Below are 23,087 nucleotides of genomic sequence, written 5' to 3'. Positions count from 1 at the left end.
CAACTCGATCAGGGCAAAACAATAGATGCAATCTACATAGACTTCTGTAAAGCCGTTGATTCAGTGGTACATGACAAACTACTACTAAAACTTAAATCTTATGGTATCTCTGGACAACTGCATAACTGGATAGAAGCATCCCTGTCAAACAGACAACAAATGATCAAAATTGGGAGTGTCCTATCAAATTCTGTACCTGTCAATAGTGGTGTCCCCCAAGGCAATGTTCTAGCACCAGCTCTCTTCATACTCTACATAAATGACCTCTGTGATCATATTCAGAGCAACTGCGTTCTCTTTGCTGATGATGTAAAGTTGTTCAATACCACAGACAATACTGCTACCCTTCAAAAAGATTGTGACTATGTATCAGAATGGTCAAACAAATGGCAACTTCAAATCTCAACAAATAAATGCTCTGTCTTACATATTGGCAAAAAAAATCAGAAAATAAAATACAAGCTGAATAGTCAAGATCTTGTTGATGATCCAAGCTCTGTAAAGGACCTTGGAATACTCATCTCTAATGATCTAAGTGCTACAGCCCAATGTAACTACATAGCCAAAAAGGCATTAAGAGTTGTTAACCTAATCCTACATAGCTTTTTCTCTGGTAATATCACACTACTAACTAGAGCATACAAAACATTTGCTAGACCAATACTCGAATACAGCTCATCAGTCTGGAACCCACATTATATATCTGATATTAGCACACTTGAGAAAGTCCAGAAATATTTCACAAGAAGAGTTCTCCACTCCTCTACTCGTTGTAGAATACCTTATGCCACCAGACTTGAAATTCTAGACCTAGAAAACCTTGAATTACGCCGTCTTCGGTCTGATCTAAGTATGGTATATAAAATCATACATTGCAATGACTTACCTGTCAATGAATACTTCTACTTCAACCATAACAACACAAGAGCACACAACAGATACAAATTCAAGGTTAACCGCACCAAACTTGATTGCAGGAAATACGACTTCAGCAACAGAGTGGTCAATGTCTGGAACACTCTACCTGACTCTGTGGTTTCTTCCCCAAACCCCAAAAACTTTAACCTTAGACTGTCTACTATTGACCTCACCCCTTTCCTAAGAGGTCTGTAGGGGGTGTGCATAAGCGCCCCTGTCCTATTGTTTCTTTTATTTTTCTTATATGTACCCATTTCATGTATTCATAACTATGTATATACTTATACCTGTTATCTTGTAAGTGATTGACAAATCAAAATAACTAACTAACTAACTAACTAAATAAATAAATAAAAGTTGGGAAAAGATAGTATCAATATATATTATTCAATTGTTGGGCAGTCTTTGGTCCTCCATATATTATTGACTTACAGTGCTTAGCATTCTGTTCCCTTAGACATTCTGGGAAAGAATAGAAGTTCTTTAACATCTGGAAAGCCAGGGCTTCCTTACCCAGCAGTAAACATCTGGAAGATAAAAGTGCCAATTGCTGACAGATGGGAGCAAAACGTTTATTACAATTGAACATTAATTAGAGAGTGTTCTGTTTTGTTGTAGAACGGTCCAACACCTGACCCTTCTCTAATCTGACCAAGACTAACTAACTGCTAGCGAAATGCCAAAACAACATGCCAGCAGCAAAGGAATTTGCTGCAGTGGGTAACCGAAAAGTGCTTTCCCTCTTTAACCTTATATCATTTATATTATATGAGTCAGTGGAGGAAAGCCTGGAACAGATGTTTACTGGTCAAACACTCAAGGGCTATTTAAGCAACAAATGATAGGTAGAGTATGAGATGATTTTTAATAGGTCCTTTGAGAGAAGACACACAAGTACATTCTGAAATGCTGACATCATACTTCTTAACATGAAGGGGACATCCTTGTCCCTGCTAAACCTTCTCATTCCTATCTTTTTAAAATTAATCTGATTTATGCAGTAGTGGCAAAGATCCTGGATTTTGCATTTTGTTTTGTTTGTTTAGAAAGCACACAATAAGCCAAAACTACTCAAAGCAAATAAGATTGATAAAGAACTGTGGTCTTTTTCAATTTTTAATATCTGGATGCCACTGGTTTTGAAGTGGAATATGTGTTGTTTCTAGGGAATATTTGTGTTTTTACTGTAGATGCTAAGAAAAAAAAGGAAAAAGAAAAAGAAAGAGAAAAAGAAAAGCCTTTGATGCAGCTCAACCCACTTTGCAGTGATTGGGCTTTAAAGAGAGCTTTCTGAAGAAAGTTCTCTATCTTTTAAAGCTCAGGTAAGCTTTGTGCCTTCAGCATTTCTCTTTCCTATCAACAGAGAGATAGACAGCAAGACATGTTTACTTAAGGATAGAATTCCACCAGAAAATAAGGATATCTTCCCTCCTTTTTCCTCACAATGTAAGAAAAAGTAAGTATATGCATCATTAATAATCACTCAGATTTAGTTTCGTGTGGATGAATATCAAATGGGGGAAGATGAAATTGGCTGCAGATTAAAAAAAAACCTTTCAAAATTGAACAGAAAACACTTGGCAACTCATAGAAGGAAGGATAGGAGGATATTATAACTTTTTTTTGTCCCTCTCTACAGAGGTGGTATTCAGCAGGTTCTGACCACTTCTGGACAACCGGTAGCAGAAATTTTGAGTAGCTCAGAGAACTGGCAAATACCACATCTGACTGGAGATTTTACAGTAGCCTTCCCCTGCCACGCCCACCAAGCCACACCCACAGAACCAGTAGTAAAAAAAATTGAATTCCACCACTGCCTCTCTAGATTGCTCTAGACTGTAGACTGGGTATATATTGCTCAGTATTGGAGTAAGAGCTTTGCGTGCAGAAGGCCCTGTCTTCATAACCAGCTATTTTCAGAAGTTTCCAGATGGGCAAATCTTCTGTGTTGTAATCCCACAGAACCACTGATGCGAGTTCTAGGCATAGAAGCCAGCTGGGTGACATTGGGCCAGTCTCTCTCTGTCGCAATCCAACCCACTGTATAGGGCTGTGTTTTGGGAAAAATAGAAAGTGGGAAAATTATATATGCTCTTTGAATCATACAAAAGAAAGGTAGGATATAACTTTAATAATGAATGCATGAACGAATGAATGACTGAATGAACGAATGAGTGAATGAATGTATAAAAAACTAGTTACAATGGACAAGGCAGCTTCCTATGACTGTTCCAAATTTTTGCTCTTTGAGGAGAACATGCTTCGAAATTGGCATTTTTAAATAACACTAATATTGTAGAGAACCAATTCAGTATAGTATGGCTAGAAACTTGGAGTCCATGAATTCTACTCCAACCTGTGACAAAAAGCCAGCTGGGTGACCTTCTCTCTTAGTCCTAGGAAACAAGCAATGCAAACCGTTTCCCAAGAATCTTGCCAAGAAATCTGGCAGACACCAGGAGTCAAAAAACTGATTTGAGGGCATACAATACTGCAGGGAGTTTGTTACCTGAGATGAAGGCTACCTCTTTCTTTTTATGCTAAATGCCAACAAAAATCTATACTATTACTCAGCTGCCATTTTACCTAGTACTTAATAGTCTCAAGATGATGTTGTTCTCAGTACTGTAGCAGTAGAATGAGAGTCTAATTCTTTGTGGTTTGATGTATTCAAAAGGTAGAAGCTCTGCCTGTAATGTTGGTTGCAGGAAAACATGGTGGCTAGCCACACCCCTATTATAAGGGATGGGATCTGACTGGTATAACTATCGGTTTCTGTCTATTAGTGTCACGCGCGCATGCACGAGTTGCGTAAGTCGTGCGAGTCGCGCGAGTGCAATTTACAACCTGCTGAGCTGCCCGAGCAGCTGAGCAGCGCTACGGGCAAGTGCACAGCAGTTGGAAAAGCCCTTTTTTTCCTGCTTTTTCAACTGCAGCTGTGTCGCTCAAAGCAGCTGCAGTTGAAAAAGCAGGAAATAAAGGTCAGGTAAGAGCCCGGGCGGGTAGGCGGACGGATGGGCCACAATAGCAGCAGACATAGAACCGGTTCTATGTCTGCTGCTCTTCGGAGCAACTGGTTCTACAGAGGTGGACAGAACCGGTAGAAACCCACCCCTGCCTATTATTGCTGTATTAATAATAGATAATGTCCCTCTGCTTGGGAAATACTTGCAAGCATTTCTGCTAGGATAATAATTTTGTTCTATAAAACTCAATTTTGTAAATCCCACCTTTGCTCATTATTTTCTTTTTAAATTTCCTAGCCATCAATGTTGCTTGGTGGAAAAAAATGGATTGGAAATATATTTTAAGCATTCATTTTATGTATAATTAAAATCATAATAATTTCCTTTGGAATATGTACAGCTGCTAGATTTCAAGTCATAATTTTTCTCCAGTTTTAAAATGCAAAATTATTAATTACCATTCTAGTCTTTGCAGGTGATATTACAATAATGAATCTAAAATCATTTTCATGAAGAGGATTACATCTAAATAATCTATTCTGGCCTAATTGCATAATTGAAAAGTTATCCTTTTCAAAGTATTATGACCAATCAAGCTACATTGATTTCCATAAACTTTCACTTGAATCTGTGCTGCTGTATTTTATGCTGTATTTGTTGTTCTGTTGCTTTATACCTCTTGTGTTTATCTTATTATAATTTTATATATGTGTTTTTTAATGATGAAAAATCAATGGCATGATTAATATTTCATTTTCTTTTGTCTCTTGAACAGCATTAGCAAATTAGAACCTCAGACTAGAGTCTGAACAATGAAATGTGTTTAATCCATTTAGACCTGTCCATCTAGGGTTCTTGGAATTTAAATTTGACATTCAAGAAAAAAAAATTAGAATAAAGCTGATTATCATTAAAATATTTGATAACACTCTGTGCATTATTTTATCTTACTTGTATTGTTTATAGATGTTACTGCTCCACATTTCCAGCCAAGTGTGTTTAATTTTTTTTAATCCTTTCCTTTCATCTTTTTTTAATTTTGTGGAGATTTTTCTTTTCACAAACCAGATGTTTCAGGAGAAAACATGGCCAGTAGCCTAATTTTCTTTCTGTCATGCTTGATGTAGTGATTGCTTCTTAGTTGCCCTGCTAATAATGATGAAACTTGGGTGGACATATGGGGAAAAAAACTCTCTATGAGATAGTAGAAAAAACCCCTCAACAAACAGTTATATTGTTGCTGACATTTACCCTTACTTCATCTGCATAGAATGTTAAATTTCATCTTAGACTGATTACTTGGAGAGAGCAGGAAGATTTGGGGTGGGATTTCTTTTTTTTTTTGCTTCAGGAGGTAGATAATTTTGGGGGGTTAATTTATTCATATTCTGTCAAAGAGTACAGTCCTCAGATACAGAGTACCATCAACTCCAGACTTGAATGGAAATATGCATAGGTTTCTATTTGCCACGCAAATATGATCAGCTAATACAATCTGACTCAATAAGAACAATCCCTATTTCTCTTAACCGCATGATCTTATTTGTTAGAACAAGAATGAGACTACAGGAAGGAGTCACGGCATTTGTATTTTTTCCCAAACAACCATGTGTAACAACGGTTGGTATAACATATCAAACTTAGACAGGGCTTGGTTTTGATGTACTTTCAGGTGCTTTAAAGACTCCTGAGATCAGGACCGTATAATGTCTTTGAAGCTCTGCTTTTATTTCTTCAGAACAAAGTGAAGACATGACTTCTAATGCTGGTTCTGCAAATACCTCATCAATATTTAAAGTGTCAAGTGTATTTCTGTTAGAGGTACCAGCTGCAGATCAAAGATGTTACCTCTGAGGTGTTGGATTTCCTTCAAGGGTCTTCACAGTTATGGTTTCCCTTTTATTGGGAGTGAACGTCTTTTACTACTACTTGCTTTTGCTTGAGCCTTGAACATATTGTTTGACAACTGAGGGAATTCATTGTTTCTTTAGTACACAGTCAGGGAAAAAGCCAGAAGAATTGTTCACCTCAGCATGTGTTTATTTCAAGAAGAAAAGTCTGCGCAATGTGTTTTCCATGATGCTTTTATGATAACATTCTCTCTGTCCCCATTCATCAGTTCAGTACTATTGCTGTTGATATTAAAAAAAAAATCCTGTCATGTTCCTAATAGGAAAATACCAGAAAGATTAAAGATTACAGATTAAGAGTTGGAAGGGACCTTGTAGGTCATCTAGTCCAACCCCCCCGCCTAAGCAGGAGACCCTACACCAAAAAAGAACTGTATTTTAAGCTATGGAGTATTGCAGGGGTGGTCAATGTGTGACAACCCTGATGCAATTGAATTGCAATTTTGCATAACCTTGATGGAACTGCAATTCAATAACATTTGGCAAAATCACCCAGTATTTATTTTTGTATTATGGGCATTGGGATATCACTCCAAAGAATTGTCATAGGTCTCTTCCTTGTTCATCCTCAATAAAATAAGTCCTCATAAACATGAGAAAACCTCTTTCTTTCTTTCTTTCTTTCTTTCTTTCTTTCTTTCTTTCTTCCTTCCTTCCTTCCTTCCTTCCTTCCTTCCTTCCTCCTCCCTCCCTCCCTCCCTCCCTCCCTCCCTCCCTCTTTTCTTTCTTTCTTTCTTTCTTTCTTTCTTTCTTTCTTTCTTTCTTTCTTTCTTTCTTTCTTTCTTTCTTTCTTTCTTTCTTTCTTTCTTTCTTTCTTTCTTTCTTTCTTTCTCCCCCTCTCTCTTTCTTTCCTGCCTTCCTGCCTTCTCTCCCTCCCTCCCTATCCCTCCCTCCCTCCCTTCTTTCCAACTGTTCAAAATAATCTCAACTGAGAGTAAAAGCTTTGTGGGATACATGTCTCCAGCCCTTTGCTTTGTAACTAGAGATACTGGCTCTCTTTGTGGGAGGAAATGGAACACACCTACAGAAGGTAAGATGGAGGAAGGTATGTGTATGCCCTTGATTAGCTCTAATATTCTTTAGTGATAATTAGCAAACAATTCATCATGTAGCACAAGTTCAAACAATTCAAACAATTCATCGTGTAGCACAAGTCAATAGGCATCATCATCACAATACCATGGGATCATAATCCTTTTTGCACTTCTCTTCCTTTACTCACTTAGACACTGTTTTTCCAGTGATAGAATACCAGGAGGAAAGCATAGAGTTTGACTTTTAGCAGTAATCATTTTTGGGGGCACGAGTGGGAAGGCAACATTGTGTTCATGTCCTGCTTTTGATCTTACTATAGGCATTTCATTGGTCAGTGTGCAAACAAAAATTGGGCTAAAGACTCAGCATAACTGTTATTAAATTCTCATTGATTGATTGATTGATTAGGGTCAGATGGATCCGTGTTGCAGTATGCTGTTCAATCAGATTCTATATTTATAGTATCTGTTGGTTTACAGGATCATCTTTAATATGTATTCTTACATTCTTTTAAGCAACTCAAACAAAATATATATTTTTCCTTAAAACTATTAAACTATTTTTAATAGTTTTCTAAAAGTATAAAATTGCTCCTGTGCATATTTTTCTTGAATTTGAACCTCTTTAAAATCTAACATTTTCTATCCGCAATGTTTTAAAAGAGAAAGAACTATTTATCTTTACTTAAAGCACACATGAACAAATAGAGGCAAAATAATGATTTGTTTTAAGAGATTATAGGCTAAGCAACTGGAAATTGGTTGGTAAGATTTTGAACTTTATATTTCAAATGATAGGTATTCTACTGCCAGTTTATGAGAGAAAGGGATACATATCCTTAGGAATATTGGAGTGCCAGAAAAGTTTAACATTAGATACAAAAATGCATCTCTGGATGTCATGCAGTCTCAGTGTTCAACAAAATGAATTTATGTTGACAATGCACTAGCTAAGGAGCCTGGCTGTCTATGGAACGTGGAGATTCTTAATATCTGAATAGAAATTCAAGAGTTTTACTAGTATGAAAAATCATTTTGTGTGTATCTGCAATAACATTTATTTCTGGTATTGATTTTTAATATGGTTCAAATTGACCAATACCCAGTTGCTGAGAGCAGTTTTAAATTGAAGGTTGAACGTTGGCATTATTTCTTATTTATGATATACATAGACAGAAAAAAAGCCCTTTGCTTTTACATTATACAAAGTGATAAAAGAGCTAAGCATAAGAATTATTAACAGACCAGAGGCTGAACTTGTTTTTGATTCCATCCTCTTCACTATATGATGAAATCCACGTCTTCAGCATTTGATATGAAATATATCTTCATTACATCTGCTTTACGGCAGTGTTCTCACAAACGTGTGGGTGGTTATAAGTCTTATAAATCCTCATTTGAATAATGTCACTAAGAATATGAGCAGCAGTTCAAATGCACAACAGCAGTCACATTGTTCTATGCTTCGCTTCAGGAGAGGTTTGCCTGGCTTCTTAAATTATAGTTTCCCATAAAATCTGAATTTAACTAATTATAGATTAACTACAGTTATTACAAACCAGAATATGATCTGTGTTTTGGTATAGTGGTTAACAACATGGTGGACATGGTGAATTCGAATCTCACTTTAGGCATAAAGTTGACTGGGTGACTTTGGCCAGTGAATCTCCTTGAAACCAACGCATCCTACAGTATTGTTGTTGTGGGGAAAACAGGAGGAGGACGGAGTATTAGGTATGTTTGCTGTCTTGAATTACTTTTAAGCAATAAAGTGGGATAACAATCTAATAAAATAAATAAATAAAATTATTTGAATTATTTTATTTATACAATAAAATCAAAGAAAGCATTACGTGCATGATTGTGTAAAGTCACTTCCCCTGGACTCCAATATTCATTGTATGATTCATATAGCATGAACAATGATAAAATTGGCTTAACCTCAAAAAAAAAAAAAAAAAAAAAAAGATGAGGTCACTCTGAGGTGGGGGACATACTGAGGAAGAGATTCTTCCAATGGGAAGTTGGTATCCTGCCACCAATTATAAACAAACATGCATTCCTAATACAAAACAGTAATTTCCATAGTGCCACAGCTGAACCCAATGCAAATACGCATTAGAGCCCAGACAGAGAGCATACTATGAGCAGTGAAAATATGAAATGTCCTTTATGCATCTTGCTTGTGAGATTGGATATTTCATTCAGTTGCTGCATCTACAGCCATTAGACAATATCTTCTCTTTGACTTTGCTTAATCTTCAAATGACACTTGGCCTAAATACCATTGTCATAACTTTGGGCAATAAAATCCATCCATCCATCCACTAATTAATTTTGGTTATGCTCTTGTATGTATTCTGCACCTGAATTTATTGACAATGTCATCTGGGAACTTGTTCTTTTTGCCTTCATCCCCCATAAATAGAAGTGTCAAAAAGAAGTGTGGGTTTTAAAGGCATAGGGGCTAAGAAAATAATGATATAACTTGGAAAAAATAATTCTGGAACATATTTGTAGCAATGGGTTGTTGAAACTTGGTTTTCTGAATATCTGAAATCAAATGCAAGATTGCTTGCACATAATTAATGTGGCATGATTATTTATTTTCACCCTTTATACTAATAATCATCGGTTGTTAGAAAACCTTGGGAGGTGATAATAGAAAAAAGTCTTCTCAGTGATGATACTATAGTTGGCTTCAGATTTTCTCAGAGCAAGAGACTTCCCCCTCTTTTTATTTATGTATTTACTTATTATTATTTATTAGGATAGATAAATACTCTTTTATTTAAACAGGGTTTTTAATCTCATCTTGGAAAACTCTGATGATCTTTGTAGACTTTGTCCGTCCTCCCCCCCCATTTAAAAATAAACAAAACAGACTGAATAATTGGGTGAAATCTGGCAACATGGCTACCTCTTTCCTCCCTCTGAATTACAGGAATAAAATTTATATATCCTAGCTCCAGTTCTGTTAATTTCTCTTCATTGTGAAAAATATCCAGTTTTCCCTATTTTATTGTGTATTTTGGAAGTAACTCAGAGGCATATAAGGTGATTCAAATACCTAAAGTATTTTCTAGGCTTTTATTTCAACTATTTTTTAATTTGTTCTTTCTTAAGAAGTTGCTGAAAATAGTTCTTAAGAAGTTCCTTTCTCCTGTCCTTTGAAACTTTCAGAAAAATATTTCAAAGACTCAAACAGTATACAGTATATGGAGATTCAGGAAGAAGAGAAAACCAGCTATGCTGATAAATGAACACAAATAGATGTCATCCAGACATTCAGATATTCCTATAAAGAGCTTTCTCAGACTGTGAGTAGTGAGCCAATCTAATGCTAAAATATGTTCTCTCTAGGCCAGGTTATTGGTAAAATGGTAAAGGCAATTCATACATACAAATGCAAAATAATACACATTGGAAGGAAGAGTGTGATCTAGCTGTGGAAGATTCTGATTGAGCAATGACTTACCAGGAAAGGGATTTTAAATTCATGGTGGAGTATTCAATGAAAATCCAAATCAAGTTAAGCAATAGCGATAACTCTTAGACTAATATACTACCCTATAGTGGTTTACAGCACTCTCTGGGCAGTTTATAATGTCAGCATACTGCCCCGAACAATCTGGCTCCTCATTTTACTGACCTTGGAAGGATGGAAGGCTGAGCCGTATCAGGATTGAACTCCAGGATGTGGACAGAGTTTGCTTGCAGTGCTGCATTTTAACCACCGCATTACCAGGGAATTATTTGAAAAATGTATGTTTTTGAAAAAAAGGAAGATGGAATGGCCTTGAAGGACAGGAGGAACAGCTGCTATGAAGGCAATGGACACAGAAAATATGAGAAAACATCTTAGACAAGCTTTCTCCTAGTTCATACAAAGATAAACTGAGGCAGGGGGAAGCACATTCCGTCTTGTAAGATTTTGTTAACTGTTAAATTAAATTAGCATAAATTAGCATTGGTATCTTGGTCTGTTCTGCTTTATTGGACTGACATATTCATGCTAAGAATAGTTAGAAAATGAATTAAAAATAAAACCACCAATTTATTAATGTGCTAATGCCAGTATAAATCTGTGATATGACTGCTCTTGGAATATTCTCTACTGCTTTGGTCACCACAACTAAAAAAGCTTATTACAGATGAAGAAAAGGGCAATCCAAATGTTTGGGAATTAGAACCGTTCCTCTCTCCAAATGATGATAAGGATTTTAGTCTTGGAAAAAGGAAAAGGAAGGAAAGGCATAATTGTGTATATAGAATCATGCCCAGTGTAGAAAAAGTAGATAGAGATAAGCAGTCTCAGGATATGAAAATTGGGATACTTTTAAGCCAAAATGAGAAAATTCAAAGAATGGAGGCTAGAAGGACTGTCTCATCTATTAACTTGAATAGCAACACATACTTCCAGAAAAAAAATCCAAAGTGTTATACTTTAAATAGCAGTTGCTGGGGTGGAGTTCTTGAATAAGTTTAGTTTCTCCATATCTTTCTTCTGGGTGCATATAATTTAACCCTATGGACCACAACATGTGGATTATATAGGTCATTAGCTTGTCCCAACATGTTCTGGACCAAGAATAGCAAACCCAATTATATTTTATTGATGTATTAAATTATCCTTCTTGCCAAGCTGAAGGGAAGCAATGTCAAGAAAAGCACTGTCTTCTGTAAAGCTTGAGGAAAATTTTCTTTGAGGTAACTCCATTCTGTGGACTTTCCAAGCAATCATTTCACTTTGAATTATAAAAATGCATTTGTTTCTTATTTATTTTATTCCATCCACATGTCTTCCCTAAAAATTGTGCTTATTTGATCACTCTAGTTATGTGCTATCACTGTATCAAAATTTTCTGTACAGCCCTAACTTTTCTGGCTGTTCAACAGCCTTCTCCACCATAGGGAATCTTCAGATTCTTGGATAAACATTGGCCAGTGTTAAAATAACAAAGCAACATTCCTATTCAAAATATCCCTGCGTTCCTCAGAAACTTGGAAATCTTCCAACTCAAAGATATACACTGTTATAAAAGATATCCATCTATATCTATATGTGTGTATTTAGGGTACTACATGTATGCTCAAGTACATACATCCAGAAACTTTCTAATTTGATTTGAAAGTTAAGTATAGTTTGCATTTGTATGTATAGTCAAGCCCTTAAATACAATTCAAAATGGCATAGGGTTATTAAGGATGGTCATCCAATGGAAATTTGATTGTTTGCCAGATCCATTTTACTATCAAATTAATTAAATGGATAGAATATATATTGAAATACATATATATTGAAATAAAACAGATGCTGGGAACTCACAATCCCAAGTCATTTATGGTCCTTGAATCCCTGAGCTGCTTTTTACTATGTTGCTAACTTTTAGCAATGAGTTTGTTGAAGTTGGTGATATACTGAACTGCCTTTTTGAGATGGGAAACACAAACATTGATCTTGATGTTACAGAAAAGCAGTTCTTTTCAATCCCCATTGAAAAAACTTGGAAGAAAAATAATGAGTCCTTTCAATATTTCCTGGGGCAGGCTCCGGCAGAGTGTACAATGGGCCGTGTAATACGACGTCAAAGAAAAGGTGCAGGTTCTGTTTTCAGGGCCCATGTGAAACACAGAAAGGGTGCAGCAAAGCTGAGGGCTATTGATTTTGCTGAAAGACATGGCTACATCAAGGGCATTGTAAAGGACATCATTCATGATCCTGGCCGAGGAGCTCCCCTTGCCAAAGTTGTTTTCCGTGATCCATATAGGTTTAAAAAACGAACAGAACTGTTCATTGCAGCTGAAGGGATTCATACAGGGCAGTTCATTTATTGTGGCAAGAAAGCTCAGCTCAACATTGGCAATGTCCTGCCTGTTGGAACAATGCCAGAAGGCACCATTGTCTGCTGTCTTGAAGAGAAACCTGGAGATTGTGGAAAACTAGCTTGGGCTTCTGGAAACTATGCCACTGTTATTTCCTGAAACAATCCTGAAACAAAGAAGGCCAGGATGAAGCTGCCTTCTGGATCTAAGAAGGTGATCTCTTCTGCAAATCGAGCAGTTGTTGGTATTGTTGCTGGTGGTGGTCGTATTGAATATATAAATAACGGAGCTATGTCCTCTTTCCATCATTGCCTTGTCAGATGTGACACTGAGCAGTCAACACAGGTAATCCTCTACTTACTATCACAATTGGACCAGAATTTCTGTTGCTAAGCATGCTGGTTGTTGAATGAATCATGTCCAATTTGATGATCTTTTTTTGTTAGGGTTGTTAAGCAGTTGCTAAATGATTCACACGGTTGTTAAGTGAATCCAGTTTCTCCCATTGACTCCACTTGTCAATGGCTGGGAAGGTCTCAAATAGTGATCACATGACCCTGGGACCCTGCAACCATCACAAATACATGCCAGTTGCCAAATGCCTGAATTTGGATCATGTGTCTTAGGGATGCTGCAATGGTCATAAGTGTGAGGTCCTGTTGTATGTCAGTTTTTTTCAATGCAGTTGAAACGTTAAAAATAGTCACTAAACAAATTGCAATTTGAGGGCTACTTTTATATCTCTCATGGCTTTGAAGACATTAATGCCCTAAATAGAACTGCTTCTTATCTAGTTCCAGAGCTTTCTTTCTGTTCCCAGTGGTTCCTGTCTCTCTTTCTCTCTCTCTATATATATTTCTCTATAGCTATGAACTTGCACTGAAGAAATACAAAATTGGTCAGGGCTCACTTGGTAGCGATTATTGTCCCGTGGTAGCTGGATTATCAGGACCTGCTGTTCTGGGGTCTGCATAAATGAAAAAAGCATATAAAAAGAAAATTTCTTGATGTCTTTCAGGGTCATCAACAAAGTATTTGCTGTTAGTGAAGCATTCACAGCAGTCCTCGTACCATACATTCCCTTTCCGTAGGCCTTTGTATAGCCAAATAGCAAATATATATAGCGGCATTAACCTTGAGCTATTTCCCCCTTTCTATCTAATAAAAAACTTTTAGCTCCTGATTACTTTTATTCTCATCTATATCGATAAGATATCATTAAGTATTTTATGAACACCAAGGTCACTATTTTTTTTTTTATTAAATAGTGTAGAACTGCAGAGATCTTTAGCTTTAAAAAAATCTATTGAATTTTCAAGAGTTTCTTTTTATTTTCCTCTTCTCTTGCACAGCAATGTACTTATGACTGCATTCACGATCTATCTGAACTGATGAACTAAAAATGCTTTTTACATTTAGAACTTGGTAAAAAATAATCTAGACAATATCTCTTGGGAAAAGATGATGAGGTGTGTGAGGGCAAGCTGGTAGCACAGTGTCCTATTATAAGCCATTCATTATTCTATTTCCATGTTTAAGATACTGCAGTAAAAGTGCATTACCTTAATAATCAATAACTCAGCAGGGGGTTTTAATGGGTAGAACTCAGTTGGAACTGAATTCCATTTGACGAGGCAGAAGACCATAGAAAGGCCTAGGGGCTATAATTAGAATACTGTAAAACTAGAAGGTAAGGGTGGCAGAATGCATTAGCAATAAAATGCTAACTTGCAAGTAATGATTTCAGAATGTTGACATGAATGTCATTTATATGCGAACAAGTAAAATGTTACGTTAAGGGACAAATGTACATTTAGAATATCCAAAGTTTAATGATAGAACGAAGGTTGGAGAGGCAAGAAGAAAACAAACACGTAAACACTGCTGGCTACCTATTTTCTCCTCTCTTTTTTCCCCCCATTCATCTACTGCTCCCTCCCTTTCTTCCTTCATTCTTTTTCTCTCTACCATCTGCTGTTAAAAACATATATTACAGAATTTAAACTGCAGGAAACTGATACACACACAAAAAATTCTCTCATGCAAAGCAACAGTGCATCTGTCTTGACATTGTTTCTGTTCATGGTTAGCTAGCTTTACATTTTTTGATCAGTGATTGGCACTGTGACTGGTAAACCAGTGTCTTCTGAGCTTCAGTGGACCATCTGGAGATCCTCCTTTATTGATTTTTCTGCTTGTACATTCTGGTTATTCTGTCAAGTGACAGTTTGGTATTCAAGATGATTGTTAGTAAACAGAAAGGACCAGCTACCATCATTCTTCATAAAACAACTGAAAGATTCAGATTTTGCCAGAGAGCCATAATATCTTTTAGGAAATGGAAGCAAATCAATTTTGATAGATGCAGTTCAATTTTGAGGAACTTTTTAACTTGATTTTCTTTTCATGGCCCCAGAGCCCCTATAGTGGTTGGGGTCAAAATTAATATTAAGGATTGTGTGTGTGTGCTAAGGGTGGAATAATACGGGTGTCTCCACTCCTTTCTCTGCATGCACATGTTAGGCCAGGATATAGTGTGATTCCCACGTTTTCTTTCCCAGGAATGCCTAGTTGAATTATTGCTTCCAGCAATTGCTTTTCAATTTTTTAAAAACCAAATCTGAAAATACCCTTGTATGTTTTGGAGAAGAAAAATAAGAGCCTATTGTCTCTCTTCTGTGTTTTTGATGATGAACAATCTCAAATTAAAATCCTTTCTCACCAATAGGAAAGAGACAGTGAACTATCACACTTCATCAAAAGAAAAGGGGGAAAAAAGGACAATCTTTGGCATGGAAAAAATCAACAGGAGCAGACGAGAGTTTTCTGGCTTAATTGCCTATGTGTAGATGTTTCATTTGAAAGCAGAGCACTTGGTGGAATACCTGCAATACAAACTTCTTCTGATAAAGTCTATTAATTAGAGCTCTTGAATTATTAACCATTTCTAGTCTAGACTACCTTAACGAAGGTCTGGCATATATATGCAGAAACAACATTATGCTCCCTTGATGAGATAGTACTGTATTTACTGGACTATAGAGCGCATCAGAATATAAGCCGCACCCACTAAATTTTAAAAGAAAAAAATATTTTTACATACATTAGCCGCACCAGATTATAAGCCGCACATATATTCGTTGTGAAATGAGATATTTACACAGAAAGAGAAGAATGCTCTTCGCATGCGGCCAGATGTCTCCAATGTCTCACCATTGATTCATTAACGCCAAGCTTACGTGCAGCAGCTCTATTTCCTTCCTGGATAGACAGATCGATTGCTTTCAACTTAAAAGCTGCATCATATGCTTTTCTTCATGTACTTTCCATGATGAGGGTGTGAAAAATATTTTGCGTTCATGTGTGTCGTGCTACTTGCGTCGAGTGCGCCAAAAACTACCGGTAGCGTCTTCTTCTTTGCATTGACCTCTTGCATCTGTCACATTTTTGTGCCCCCTGATGGCAGTTAATGAAGAAAAATCTATAGATAAGCCGCATTGTTGTACAAGCCGCAGGGTTCAAAGCGTGGGAAAAATGTAGCGGCTTATAGTCTGGTAAATACGGTAATCAAATACAAATAATCTCATTATAAATAGGCATTCATATTTCCCAAATCTTCTGATGCCATTCTTGATGAATAAAGTTAATACACATATTTTTTTTAAAAAAATCACTTTTTTGGCATGGCAGAATAGTTGATATTAAGCATTTTTTGGGCAGGGATCCTTTGTTAAGAATGAACGTTCATGTACACCTATTTATATTAAAAAGGAAAATAAATATGTCAATTATTGTGATGAATCATAAAGGGACAATGATAGGAAAAGTAAACATGAGATGAATCAGAGAAAGGATGATTTTTTCCCCCATCTCTAATTGAATTGAGAGCATTGTTCTGCCCCTGTTCCCTGTCATCTCTATTTTGTCATTAAAAAAAACAACAACTCAAAGATACAGAAGTTGGCTTTTCTTACATTTAAAAGTGTACAGTTTGGTTCAAAGTTTAGTAAAAGATAAATAAAAGTATGAGCCAAAGGAGCTGAGTTGATGATTCAGTAGATGGCACTCTTCCTTCTCAAGTTCAGAATTAAGAGTCTTGCTGTAGCAGAATGTCTTTCAAGGAACTCAGTGTTTTCAGCTGATATTCATTATTGCAAATTCCTCCTTGAGGTGCTTAAGAGCACCCCTTCAACAGATTCTCACTCTCCTTACAAGAAATGTGAAAAGCATAAGGGAAGCTTCACCAAGAAGGGTCTGAACTATCTGTTAGCGCAGATGGAATGAAGGCCAACATGCTAAACAGAAGAAGTTATAAATAATGGGTAATTTTAGTTGACTAGGCCAACATATACCCATTTACGCATTCTGCTGGCCACACAGAAGTTAGGTCAGGGACACTGAAAAACACCTCTTTTAAACTTTTTTTTAATATAAAAAAACACCTTCTTCTAGAAGAAAGATAGTTGGAAGGAATCTCTGAAGGAGTTAGAATCTGGTAGTGCTTTTTAAAAGGAAATGGAATGAATGGGTAGGGCAGCAGGGTCTATAGGTTGGGTCAAAAGTGGTGATTGGGCATACAATCAAAAAAACCTTCTCTCTTTTGCTCACATAAAAGGGCCAGAGTTTCAATTGGTTGCTGTGATTTCAATTTTAGAGCTTTTTGACCCATTCTGGGAACATCACCAGGAAAGAGTTAAAAATAAAGAAACTTTTGTTATATTGGCTTTACAGGGAATTGGCTATCAATAGGTACTTGTGGGAAAGAAGAATGTCATTGATAAAATTTTGTTTCACTTTCCCTTTCTCTCCATTTTAGCTTTTTTCATTAATATATTTCATATAATTTGATAAGATTTTGGTTGTATCCCTGATTCTTTAACAAGCCCACATTTGTTTGTCAATGCCATTGCTTACCAGTTGCTGATTGATTAAATACACTAAGATAAATCTCCGAAACCAATCTATCTTTCCCCAAAAAGCCAAATGAGATTGTTACCCAATTAAATGTAATAGGTTTATTCCACACTCTCCTCCAAACCTTTGAATAGCTTTGTTGAAATATTTTAAAGGTGCATTTTCCTCCTTCCAAGGAACATATTTTGGCCAGGGTTGAGGCAAACTTGTTATTTTCATCTCAAGCAGAAAATTAGAAAAAATGTGAAATCTAAAAAAAAAAAAAAAGCACTCTTGATCCCTCAATCAAATCTTACCAAAAGACCATTTGGAAGGATAGAGAGAAAAAGATGGAAAAATGAAAACAAGCTTTGTAATAGTCATTATGCTCATGCATAAATGCCATATCATTCTACTATCATTGTGGAATTATAGAATTACACAAACAGAATTGGAAGGGACCTTGGAAGTCTTTTAGTCCACCCCACTGCTCAAACAGGAGACCCTATATCCGTAATGGTGAACCTATGGCATGCGTGCTGGAAATGGCACACAGAACCATTTCTACCGGCACGCAAGCTGTCTCCCGGAACAGATCCACTGTGCATGCACATGCACCTCCCACCAGCCAGCTGATTGTCGGGTATCTGCTGTGCATGCGAGGGGAATGGGTTTGCACGGGAGTGTTGCATTATGGGTACAGGTGCACACACGCACGCACTTTTGGTGCGCGATGACGAAAAGGCTAGCCATCACTCCGCTATACCATTCTACACAAGTGGCTGTCCAATCTTTTTCTTAAAAACTTCCAGTGATGGAGCACCTATAATTTCACGCTCAGGAAATTTCTCCTTAATTCTAGGTTGGATCTTTCTTTGAAAAGCTTCCATCCATTATTGCTTGTCCTGCCCTCTGGTGCCTTGGAGCCCCTCAAATATTGGAACGCTATATATGTCACTCCAGTCCTTCTCTTTATTTGACTAGACATACAGTATCTAGTTCTGCAACCTTTCATCGTACAGAGCTTCCAGTCTCTAATCATCTTTGTCACTCTTCTTTGCACTCTTTTTAGAGTCTCACTGTCTTTTTTGTATCGGGGTGACCAAAACTGTATGCAGTATTCCAAGTATAATCTGACTTGTGCACTGAATTGCACTATTTGCACCAATTGCAATGAATCTACTTGTAGTTCTGATGAACAGAATTGGGTCAATAGTACAATATTGTCTAGATTGATTAATTGGTTACAAACTGTTGCCAGTTTTTATGAATACAAAGTTCAATTTACAATTTGCAGGGTTTTATGGTTTTTCTCCATAGCTCCTTTTACACAGAGCACCATAGGTGTTTCACACATCACTGGGCGTTTGATTTCCTACAGTAGAGTTTAGCATCTGTTTTGTTATTTGATAAATTGCTTTGATCTATTGTCTTAATTGCTTCCTAGTAAGACACTAATGACCTTTTTTGTTCCACTAAACACTACTTTTCTCTAGCTGCAAATTCCAAACATTTGGAAGTGCTAATAGCTTCCTTTGCCACTGATTGGTGAAATAGGGCCTTAATTTGTATTATGCAGTGATGTGATTAGCAATCCCACCCTGGACCTTGAAAAAAGCTAAATATCAAGTGTTGGGAGCAGAGATTCCCCTTATGGATATTGGGTCTGGAGATGTCACCCACTGTTGTAGCCGTGAAAATTTTCACACTCTCTCAGCAAGTAAAGAAAACCCATCACAGTAGAGCTTCAATTGAATGTTTGTGGCTGCCATCTTGACTTTTCTGACCTTCCCATAAAGATACCCTTGATGTGAAATATATCTTGAAGATATATCTTGAAGATATTCTGACCATCTATAATGCAGCTATTGTTTTCTAATGGCAATAATCTTCCTAGTTGGTATTTAATTTGTTAAGACTCATTAATTACAGATCAATAATATGTAGTCAGAGTTCTTAGAGTTCACTCATTTATAGCAGTGGTAGGATTCAAATTTTTTTACTACCAGTTCTGTAGGCGTGGCTTGGTGGGCGTGGCAGGGGAAGGATACTGCAAAATCCCCATTCCTCCCCACCCCACTAACCTGCTTTCCAGCTCTGTTCTCCTGTGCAGGGCAACAAAAGAAGACGCAGCCGATCAGTTGGTACTTGGGAGGCAGAGAATAGATGGGGCGAGGCCAGTAAGAGGTGGTATTTGCTGGTTTTCTGAACTTCTCAAAATTTCTGCTACTGGTTCTCCAGAACTGGTCAGAACCTGCTGAATACCATCTCTGATTTGTAGATTATAATATGTACAATGTGTAATCCCAAATTGAATGGACAAGATTTGTTTGGTAAGAATTCATTTCCCAAATACTGTATTATTTCTGAGGTGTGCTGCCTGAAGAAATATAAAGACATTTTTTTATCTAGCCAGCTTACTAAGAGGAAATATATATAATTTGGAGTTATGTATTAAAATTCAGTAGGGTTTCTATAAATATAAGCTACCATCATGTATTCAACTCCGTTTGCTGTTTTTGCTAGTTAAAAATGCATTAGATCTCTCCTTCACAATGGGTCTTTATAATCAATAATGTCCATTGTCACCTTTTATGGCCTGTAGCTGGCAATAAAACAAAAACAAGGGCAAGATGTGAGCTGTTCCAGAGTCAAAGGTCAGGGAACTGAGAAAGACAAAGTAAGTCCAATTCACCAAGACCAAAGAATTATATGAGTTTGTATCTCAAGAGGTTCTATGTTGAGCCATGAAAGGAATCCAGGTTCACAACACAAAATGAGTGGTAAGAGTGGGGAGAGATGAACTACAAGTCCAAGGCATTTGATGTCTACAACTCCATGGATTTGGGAAATTTCATTTGTATGTTAGAAAGAAAAGTAGAGAGTTGTTAATAACCTATAAGGAGGAAGGACCTCTGTTCCTGAAAAATCCTTGCTTTAAGCAAGCAAAATATCCTTGCTAATTCATTGGTATGGAGCCTCATGATCAAGGTATCTCACATATCTCACGTAAGGGGCACAGTGGCTGAGTGGTTAAGATGCTGGGCTTATCTACCAGAAGGTTGGCAGTTCAAGACTCCTGTTCTGCCAACCTAGCAGTTCAAAAGCATCTAAATGCAAGTAGATAAATAGGTACCACTTCAGTGTGAAGGTAACAGCATTCTGTGCACTTTCTGCATATATTCATGCCAGGCACTTGACCACAGAAGCATCTTTGGACAGGAATGGCTCTTTAGCTGTGAATCTGAGATGAACTCCCTATAGTCCAATATGACTGGCAGGTAAAACCTTTACCTTTTAGGTAAGTAATAGTGTCACATCATATATCCAAATCAACTGATGTATTGTATGCAGCATTGCTAAACTGATATTCTGTTCTACAGAAGTTGCAAATCTATAGGTGGCTTTTGATCCTTATTGATCTCTTCAAATAAATGATCATTTCATTTGTTTATTTATGTTTATGGTGCTAAAATAGTAAAAAGTAAATGAAATGTTTTGGTTATTTTTCTGTATCACTTGATGCAGTGATATGGGAAAGCTTACAACCAACTTCTAACACTCTAGATGCCATTCTACATAATGTAGACTGCTTAGCCCAATGCATTTTATAGCCTGATCCTACAAACTGTTGAATGGTAACATGCTATTTTTTCCCTTTCTAAAATGCCTTTTTTAAAAAAATATAGAAATATGCTTATGTGTCTTCAGTGGAATTTGGGAATTGCTTCAGGGGTGTTGATAAGAGAATAAACAACAGTCTGCTGAATTCCGAGCTCACAGACCACAATGGAAACAAATATTAAGCAAACAAACAAACTGCTCACAAACCACAAAGATTCCACAACCTTTTAAATCGTATAAAGAGACTATCATGAACTTTATTGAAATTATTGATACAAAACGTTTTCTCCTTATCTTTCTCTTATAGAAAACTTGTCCCTAAGGTACTGGATTCTCCAAAGAAGCTTCTTATAGTAGTTTATAAAACTACTGGAAGAAGTTGTAGCTCATAAGAGGTTTCAAATGCAGTTCATTCAGGATTAAAAAACTCAAAGCTGACCATATTTTTTGTCTTTCTCTACAGTTACTGGAGCTTTTTATGAGATTGAATTACAATTTTGGGGTATCTTGTCACTCCTTTAATGTCTTTCAAGAGCATTCAAATTCTCTGCAGCCAACATTTTTGTCTAGGGGCTTTAAATAAATACAATTCCATTCTTATGTTCCATCAATATTATTGACTGATTATGTGACAGAGTTAGAAGGGACCTTGGGGGCCTTCTAGGCCAATCCCCTGCTTGATGGTTGTCCAATCTCTTTTAAAAAACCTCTAGTGTTGCAGCACCAAACACTTCTGGTGGCAAGTCATACCACTGATTAATTGTTCTAACTATTGGAAAAATTCTCCTTAGTTGGGTTGCTTCTCTCCTTGATTAGTTTCCATCTATTGTTTCTTGTCCTACCTTCAGATGCTTTGGAGAATTGGTTGAATTCCTCTTCTTTAGAATAGAATACCTTTGTTGTCATTGCATTCCATGAATACAATGAAATTTGAAAGCTACTCCAGCACAGTGCCCCAAACACCACATCACAATCACACTACAGAGTATTTAAAAATTAAAATAATTATAATAATAGGACTAAATCACAAATGCACTGTTTGATTCAAGACAATTACTGCCTTGGAAAAGAAACTATTTCTCAATCTATTAGTCCTCATTTTAAGACACCTATAACGCCTCCCTGATGATAACAGTTCAAAATATGAATGTCCAGGATGAGAACGGTCTGTGGAGATTTTTAGCGTTCTACAAATTTATGGCAGCCTCTTAGATATTGGAATACTGCTATCATATCACCCTATTCCTACATTTCATTAAACTAGACATACCCAATTCCTGCAACTGTTCCTCATATGTTTTAGCCCCTAATTGTCTTCTTTTTACTCTTTCTAGAGTCTCAACATCTTTTTTATATCGTGGTGACCAAAACTGAATGCAATATGTGTGGTCTTACCAAGGTATTATAAAGTGGTATTAACACTTCACATGATATTGATTCTATCCGTCTATTAATGCAGCCTAGGACTGTGTTGGCTTTTTTGGCAACTGCAGCACACTGCTGGCTCATATTATATCATATGTGGCTTCTTAGTGACCACATACATAGATTTTCTCCTTGATGTTCCCTTCCTTACCTGGTCCTTTGGGTCTTCCAGTTGTGCATCTATTGTTACTCTGAGTCTATCTACCTTGCTGCTGGTCATCCTTTTCTTCAGCCAGTCAATAAATTATAGAAACACATTTTCACCACTATTGTTACTACACTGTCCCTTCTACCTGTTTCCCATAGTCATTACTCCACAAAAAAGTGTCAAGGTGGTTTTATTTTTGGTTGTTTTTCATAAAAGTAAATGAATTCTGGTTGGAAATCCGAAAGAGGTTATCAGCTTGACTTTTTATTTTTCTTCTTCTTGAAAATGAACCTTTTACAATGTTCTCTATCAGGTTCCCTTCCTCCAAAGGGGTCTCCCGTGA

At 36.7% G+C, this 23,087-nt stretch overlaps 1 pseudogene across 1 annotated transcript; it reads left to right on the top strand.

Annotated features, from left to right (window-relative positions):
* Positions 1-12,361: 12,361 nt before the first annotated feature.
* On the top strand, positions 12,362-14,054 carry LOC113419183 (large ribosomal subunit protein uL2 pseudogene; annotated as a pseudogene). Its single transcript, XR_015748336.1, has 2 exons — positions 12,362-12,999; positions 14,007-14,054. The product of XR_015748336.1 is annotated as a large ribosomal subunit protein uL2 pseudogene (transcript).
* Positions 14,055-23,087: the final 9,033 nt, after the last annotated feature.

Source organism: Notechis scutatus, chromosome 3, assembly GCF_049901735.1.
Source record: "Notechis scutatus isolate UNSWTSFEM ecotype Mainland chromosome 3, rNotScu1.2, whole genome shotgun sequence".
NCBI classification, from domain to species: Eukaryota; Metazoa; Chordata; class Lepidosauria; order Squamata; family Elapidae; genus Notechis; species Notechis scutatus.
Note: the sequence above shows the minus strand (reverse complement) of the source record. Positions and strands in the feature narration are given on the sequence as shown.